This window comes from Myotis davidii, unplaced genomic scaffold (genome assembly GCF_000327345.1).
Source record: "Myotis davidii unplaced genomic scaffold, ASM32734v1 scaffold917, whole genome shotgun sequence".
NCBI classification, from domain to species: Eukaryota; Metazoa; Chordata; class Mammalia; order Chiroptera; family Vespertilionidae; genus Myotis; species Myotis davidii.
This window is the reverse complement of record NW_006288251.1, coordinates 33,858-42,098: the sequence shown is the minus strand read 5'-3', so window position 1 is coordinate 42,098 and position 8,241 is coordinate 33,858.

Sequence of the window (8,241 nt, the reverse complement as noted above, 5' to 3'; positions counted from 1 at the left end):
GCAAAAGAACAGACATATGGACCAATGGAACAAAACAGAGAACCCAGAAATTGACCCAAGCCATTATGCTCAATTAATATTTGACTAAGGAGGTAAGAGCATACAATGAATTCAAGACAGTCTCTTCAATAAATGGGAGAGAATTGGACAGATATATGAAAAAAAAAACAAAAACAGACCACCAACTTACACCATACACAAAAATAAACTCAAAATGTATAAAACACTTAAGTGTAAGACAGGAAACCATAAAAATCCCAGAAGAAGCCATGGGCATCAAAATAGCAGATGTTTGTCATAGCAATATCTTTACCAATACAGCTCCTAGGGCAATGGAAACTAAGGAGAAAACAAACAAATGGGACTACATCAAAATAAAAAGCTTCTGCACAGCAAAAGAAACCATCAACAAAACGAGAAAGCCCTGAATGGGAGAACATATTTGCCAATGTTATCTTCGATAAGGATTTAATTTTGAAAATTTATAAAGAACTTCTACTACTCAGCACCCAATTTAAAACAAATGGGCAAAGGATCTGAATGGACACTTCTGCAAAGAGGACATAAAAATGGCCAGTAGATATATGAAGAGGACCTATATAGACACTTTTCGAAAGAGGACATACAGAAGGCCGAAAGACATATGAAAACCTGCTCAAAGTCACTAATTATACGAGACATGTAAATCAAAACGACAATGCAGTATCATCTCACACCTGTCAGAATGGCTATCATCAACAAATCAATGAATCACAACTGCTAGCTAGGATGAGGACAAAAGATGGCGAGGATTTAGAGAAAAAGGAACACTCGTGCACTGCTGGTGGGAATGCAAACTGGTGCAGCCACTGTGGAAAACACCAGTATGGTGTTTTCTCAAAAAATTAAAAATGGAACTTCCATTTGACCCAGTAATCCCACTTCTAGGAATATATCCCAAGAAACCAAAAACTCCATTCAGGAAAGATATATGCACCCCTATGCTCATAGCAGCACAATTTACCATAGCTAAGATTTGGAAACAGCCTAAGTGCCCATCAGCAGATGAGTGGATTAAAAAACTGTGGTATATCTACACGATGGAATACTATGCTGCTCTAAAAAAGGAAGGACCTCTTACCATTTGCAACAGCATGGATGGAACTGGAGAGCATTATGATAAGTGAAATAAGTCTGTCAGAGAAAGATAAATATCACATGATCTCACTTATTTGTGGAATATAATGAACAACATAAACTGATGAACAAAAATAGAACCAGAGTCATAGAAGCAATGAGCAGACTGTCCAACTTCTGTGGGAAGACGGGGGGTTGAGGGGGGAAGAGAGCAACCAAAGGACTTGTATGCATGCATAAATGAGCATAACCAATGGACACAGACATGGAATGGGAGTGACGGCATGTGCTGGGGGATGAGGGCGGCTGGGGAGAGATCAATGGGGGGGAAAAAGGAGACTTATGTAATACTTTAAACAATAAAGAATTTAAAAATTTTTAAAAATATCTCAGAATATTTTCACAAGTGGTAGAACATATATAAAGCTAATATATATACTAGAGGCCAAGTGCACAAAATTTGTGCATGGGGTGGGGTTGGGGGGTTCCTCAGCCAGGCCTGCACCCTCTCCAATCTGGGATCTCTCTCATAATCTGGAACCACTGGCTACTAAACGCTCACCTGCCTGCCTGCCTGATGCCCCTAACTGCTCTCTCCTGCCAGACTGATCGCCCTAACTGCCTATCTGTTCTCCCCTCCTGGCTTGATCACCCCGCCTAACTGCCACCTTCTCCTTTCTGCCTTCTCCTTTCTGCCTTCTCGTGCATGGCACCGGCCTTCTCACCTTCTCCATTCTCCCACAGCACTGGCCTTTTCACCTTCTCCCTTCTGCCTTCTCCCAAGGCACCAGCCTTCTCACTTTCTTCTGCCTTCTCCTGAGGCACCAGCATTTTCACCCTTTCCCTTCTGCCTTCTCGTTCATGGCACTGGCCTTCTCACCTTCTCCCTTCTGCCTGCTCCTGAATGGTGCAAACCTTCTCACCTTCTCCTTTCTGCCTGCTTGTGGATGGCGCTGGCCTTCTCACCTTCTCCCTTCTACCTGCTCCCGCGGTGCTGCCCACCCTCGAGTCACCTCAGGCTGATCTTGCATTCTCCTGGCACCTCCCCACTTCTGCCTCATAATGTAACTCCTTTTGTTTTTACTTTGGAAAAAATGTAAATGTTTTACATAATTGTAAAACAAAATAAAATGCAAAACTCAATTATTTAAAAAGGAAAAAGAAATAAAACAATGTAACTTAATGACCTATCAAATGCTGGCATAACTACAAAAATAATTATGTTAATAGTTTTATTATACTTTCCTAATGGTATGCAGCCTAAGAACATTTTATTTTAATCTGCAAAGGATTTTAAATTGCTTTCAATAATCACTGTGTTAGCAATAATATCGATTGCTTTCAATAATCAATTTTTAGTAAACTACACTAATAAAAGAGAAACATGCAAATTGGTGTCACTCTGCTACACCCACCAGCCAATCAGAATGAGTATACAAATTAACCCAACAAAGATGACAGTTAATTTGCATATACATGCACAGAGCAAAGACTGAAGGCTCCACCCGAGCGAAGACTGAAGACTGAAGACTGAAGAGGTTTGGCTTCTCCGCTGTGGCCCGAGTGAAGGCCTGGGTCCTGGGTACTGGAGGAAAACCAGTGCCAGCAGCCAGGGGAAGGAAGGCCTATTGCACAAATCTCTAGTATATTTATATTATTGTTTTAAAAGTATAGATACCAAAGAAGTTCTTAGTGTGATAAGAACTCAAGATTTTGGTATAAAAGAGCCATATACTAAAAGAAAATAAGTAATGGTGGACTGGGTGAAAGAGGTGAAGGGATTGAGAAGTACAGATTGGTAGTTACAGAATAGTCACAGGGATATAAAGTACAGCATAGGGAATATAGTCAATAACATTGTAATAACTATATATGGTGCCAGGTGGGTACTGGAAATATCATTGCAACACTTTTTAAAATTTATGATTGTCTGTATAGCCATTATGCTGTATATCAGAAACTAACACAAAATAATATTGAATGTAAACTGTAATTGAAAATAAAAATACATTAAAATATAAATTAAATAAAACTCATGAATTTGAATTGAAAATATGAGTATTAAATCAACACATATAGTTCTACCTCTGTCCACAGAAAAGATGATGACTGTGTTCTGAGTATTGGAGTTACAACAGCAGAGAAGATAAGATGACCCCTGCAATACCACGTGAAGAAAACATACAGGTAAAAATGCACATACAGTTCAGCAGTTCAGTAGGTGGCATTCAGTAGGGTAGATAAGTGGAATGATAACCAAAGTAAAGTTACTCTATAACTCATGGTAAATAAAAATGAAAAATAAATTAAAGAAGCACTATATAGAGGATGAAGGACACTTAGTATACCTGAAAAAGAGGCGGGGCAAATAGAAAATAAGCAAGAAGCAAAGATATAAGGAAGAAAGATTTCCTTAAATGGACAAAGACTTAATCAGCAGATGGAAAAAGGCTTACTGAATACCAGACTGAAATGATTTTTAAGAGACTGATACCTAAACATATGTAAATGGTGTTTTGTTTTTGTCAACTCCACAGACAAAGAAAGGACCTTATAAATACCTAGACACATTTTTTTAAAAGTTGATAATCTATAAAGAAAGAGAACTAGTGTTTTTCCTCTGCAAAACTGAACAACTATGAATATACTACATGTTTACTATAAGATAGATGTATAAAAATTAAGTGATTCAGAAATATTAATAAAAAGTATTTTCCACGTCCATCCATGCTGTCCCAAAGGGTAAGAGATGCCTCTTTTTTACAGCTGCATACTATTACATTGTGTAAATATCCCATAGCTTTTTAAATCCATTCATCTACTGATGGGAACTTGGACTATTTGTTATGCTGTGAAATAAGCCAATCTGAGAAAGACAAATATCACAAGATCTCACTTATTTGTGGAATCTAATGAACAAAATAAGACTCTAAGCATGGAGGCATGGAACAGGCTGACATACCTTGATGTGGGGTTGCAGGGATGAGAAGAGAGAAACTAAAAAATTTATATACTTGTACACACAGCCCATGGACATGGGCAATAAGGTAGTGAAGACATGGGGAAAGGTAGGAGAGTGGCAAATAGGAAATATCTATAATGGTATCAACAATAAAATTATATTTTAGAAAATAAAAAATAAAGAGGAAAAAAGTAGAAATATTAAAATTTAAAAAATTGCCTGGCTGGCTTGGCTCAGTGGTTGAGCTTCAATCCATGAACCAGGAGGTCACAGTTCAATTCCCAGTCAGGGCACATGCCCAGTTTATGGACTCGATCCCCAGTGTGAGACGTGCAGGAGGCAGTCAATCAATGACAACTTTGACCTAATATAATTTAAAAGTTCTTTATGTGAAATGGCATCACAACAAACTTAAAAGGTGAATAATAAATGAGAAAATATTCTCACAATGTCAACAACCCCAATCTCTAGGGTTTTGTGAGTTTTATGACCATAGTTCAAGGAAACAGGATTTCAGTTTTATAAAATGCAATAAACTCATTTCCTACTAATTAAGCTTTCACATAACCTCCCAATTATCTTTTCATTTCCTTCTTAAGGACATCAATACAAATGCTACAGGTTTCTTTTTCTTTTTATTTACCAAGCTTTATAACTAACTATAAAAAATAATCTTCAAGGAAAAGTATTAGCATTGCTTAAAATTTAGAAGTTCTTCAGGTTGCTTATATAAAAGAGAATAAAAAATATCAAAATCATTTTAGATTCTGTAGTGTTTATGTTTTTAGATAACTTAAAATGTGGACTCCTAAGAATTGTTATAATTGGTTGAGTTAATGCACTTTTGTAGTCTGTAACAAAAGAAATTATGACAAATGAATGTATTCATGGCCCAATTTTTCATTTTGTTTATCATAAACAGATAAACTAATACCATGGAATATCAAATTTGTAATGTTATTTAAAATATTAAAGTGACTGATATTTGAAAAAAATTGACAGAATATGCCAAAATAATATTATATTACTATTTTATATATATTTTATAGTATTTACTAGAGGCCCATTGCATGAAGAGATTCGTGCAATAAGCCTTCCCTTCCCCAGGCTGCCGGCACCGGTTTTCCTCCGGCACCCAGGACCCAGGCCTTCGCTCTGGCCAGAGCCTTCAGTCTTCACTCTGCCCATGTACATATGCAAATTAAGCGCCATCTTTGTTGGGTTACTTTGCATACTGTCCTGATTGGTTGGTGAGCATAGCGGATGGATGGTCAATTTACATGTTTGTCTATTATTAGGTAAGATATAATTGAATATATAATAACATCTTACAAATCAGTAAGAAATAGTTTACACTAATGAACACATGAGAAATGGAAATGAACAAACAATGCATAAAGTAGAAACACATTAAAAAGAGAAAATACAAATTTAAACAAGACCAATTTGACTGTCAAAAAGCCATATTATGATTTGAAATTATAATATCTTGTCATTGTGAGGGTTAAGTGAAACAGGTAATTATACAACCATTGGTAGGAATATAAATTGCTTAATATTTCTGGAAAGAAATTTGTTTTATGTACCCACCCACTCCCTATCAAAAAAAGGCACATATTTTTGACCAAGCAGTGCAATCACTAAGAATTTATAAAAAACAAATAATGAGATATTCTTAAGAGCTATGATATAATAACAATCCTCAACATTTATTGAGAGCTTTTAATATGCCAGACACTATGTGAAGTACTTTCTGTACATGATCTCTTTTAATGTCCTCAACAACCCAAAAGGTTATTAATATTTTCAATTTCATTTTACAAGTGAAGAATATAAAAGTTAAAAAAAATTAAGTGACTTGCCAAGATCACAAAGCCAGGAAGCAACAAAAACAGGATTCAAATAAAGACCTGTGAACCTCCACAGCCTGAGCTTGTACACTAGTGGTTAATAAATTACGGTATAACTATATGAAAAAATGGCATATAGCCATTAAAATCATAGTGCATCATATTTAGTGACAGGAATATGCTCATAATTTACTAAGTGAAAATGTTTTGCATTTTGGAGCACATGCTCACATATTTTTAAATGTACATAATTCTAAGGGTACAGAAACAAACCAAAAATGCCTATATCTGAGTCAACAGATGATAATGGAAAAAGCAGAGACAGGAGCAAGCTTTCTCTGTCCAACTTTCCCACTACAGCAGTCTTGTGCTGCTGATACAATACAGGCAGTTCAGATCATATCCTTTGTGTACAGGCAGCGAATATCATTGGCGGTGACTTTCCTGGAATCCCCTGATGTCCATGTTTCCTGAAGGCAATCTCCTAACATTCTTTATTACAGTCTTTTCAATGGTATAAAAGTGTTTAATTCCCTAGAACACTCTCTATATATGTAAAATATTCTAATGGTTTCTTCTTTTCTAAATGAGCACTGATTGATACAGGATTTAGTATCAGGAGATGATGATACATGCCTGCTATGAGATGCCAAAGGCAACACAATCTCCTGAATAGGGTTGCATATTATTGTATGGACTAACATTCAGTTTTTCTTTAAGCTCTTCACTGGCAGTACCTCTTTGCTTCAGTATGAAGAGCTCTGTATGAACATCTGTAAGGAAACAAAAATTTCCAGCACTAATCAACCCTATGAACTTCAAACCATCCACCCAACAGACATGTACCTAAATAGAGATGTTGAATTCGAGTGTCTTCAGAACCCTGAGTATGCAGGGAAAATTAGTCTTAGTCCACTAAGGATTTCAGTAAACAGATCTCCTTTGTTTCTTATAATAATTATCATTGTTATTATTTATAGACAGCTTTATTAAAACAGAATTAAATTAAATATAAGAAGAATTCAAACTAAGTCAAGTTGAAAGCCTAGAATAAAGGACCAAAAGGGAACAGCAGTGAGAGATCATAATAATAATAAGACCTTGGATTTATATATCTCTCATCCTCCCACAAGCACAATGTGAATGTGAATAGCATATATAAGTGGATGAAGAAGTAAATGTAGTTTTGGTTTTCCAAGTCCGGATTTAAAAAGCTGTGACAGAGAGACTGGCAAATTGAAAATCAAGATTTTAAGACCAATTTGAAAAAGCTCCTCATGGACACGGATTTCAAAAATTATTTTTCTATTTCTGTTAAAGGGGCAGCATTTTCAAAATAAAGTCACGCCTTATGTGTCAAAGAGAAGGGAATCATAAATAAACATATAAGAGGCTATATCAGTAACTGTCCTTCAGTTATGACAATTAAAATATTACTTTGTTCATGAAATTTTCCTAAATTTCCCCAGCTACAAGTGATCTCTGAACTCCTGAAAAGGTTTTGCAAAGGTTTTATGAAACACACATTAGCACATTCTACTTGTGTTGGGAATATTCATATATATATTCCTATCTCATCAGACCACTAATCCCAAACTTAGTATTCTTTAGAATCACAATAGAAATGTATTAAAATCTAGATTTGAGGGCCTTCTATCAGAGATTCTTTTTCAGTGAGTCTTAAGTGGGCCTTGACTATGACTTTTTGAGGGCAGGGACATCATTCCACATCATATACAACTGAATATTTTTTAAAATATATTTTACTGATTTTTTACAGAGAGGAAAGGAGAGGGATAGAGAGAGAGAAACATCAATGAGAGAGAAACATCGATCAGCTGCCTCCTGCACACACCCCCTACTGGGAATGTGCTCGCAACCCAAGGCACATGCCTTTGACCGGAATCAAACCTGGGACCTTTTAGTCCACAGGCTGACACTCCATCCACTGAGCCAAACCAGTCAGGGCACATCTGAATATTACTGAAGCATCCTAATATTAAAAATCCAGGGTCTGTAATGTCCAAAGCGACTGAAGGCTCAACTAACTGGAAGTCAGTCCTGCAGTCATTGCTGGGTTGCCATGGCAACCCAGCACTGACTGCCAAGGGGGCTGCAGATCAGGCCCAGAGAGAGACCTTGAGAGAGAAGCAGGGTCTAATCCATAGCCTCCGTGGCAGCTGTTGATCAGCCCTTGCCTCTCTCTTTCTCTCTGGGCCTGGCCAGCAGCCACGCCTCTCTTTCTCTCTGGGTCTCCGCAGAGGCTGCTGATCACATAGCAAGTGGTCAAATTCCTATTTGAACAATTTGTAT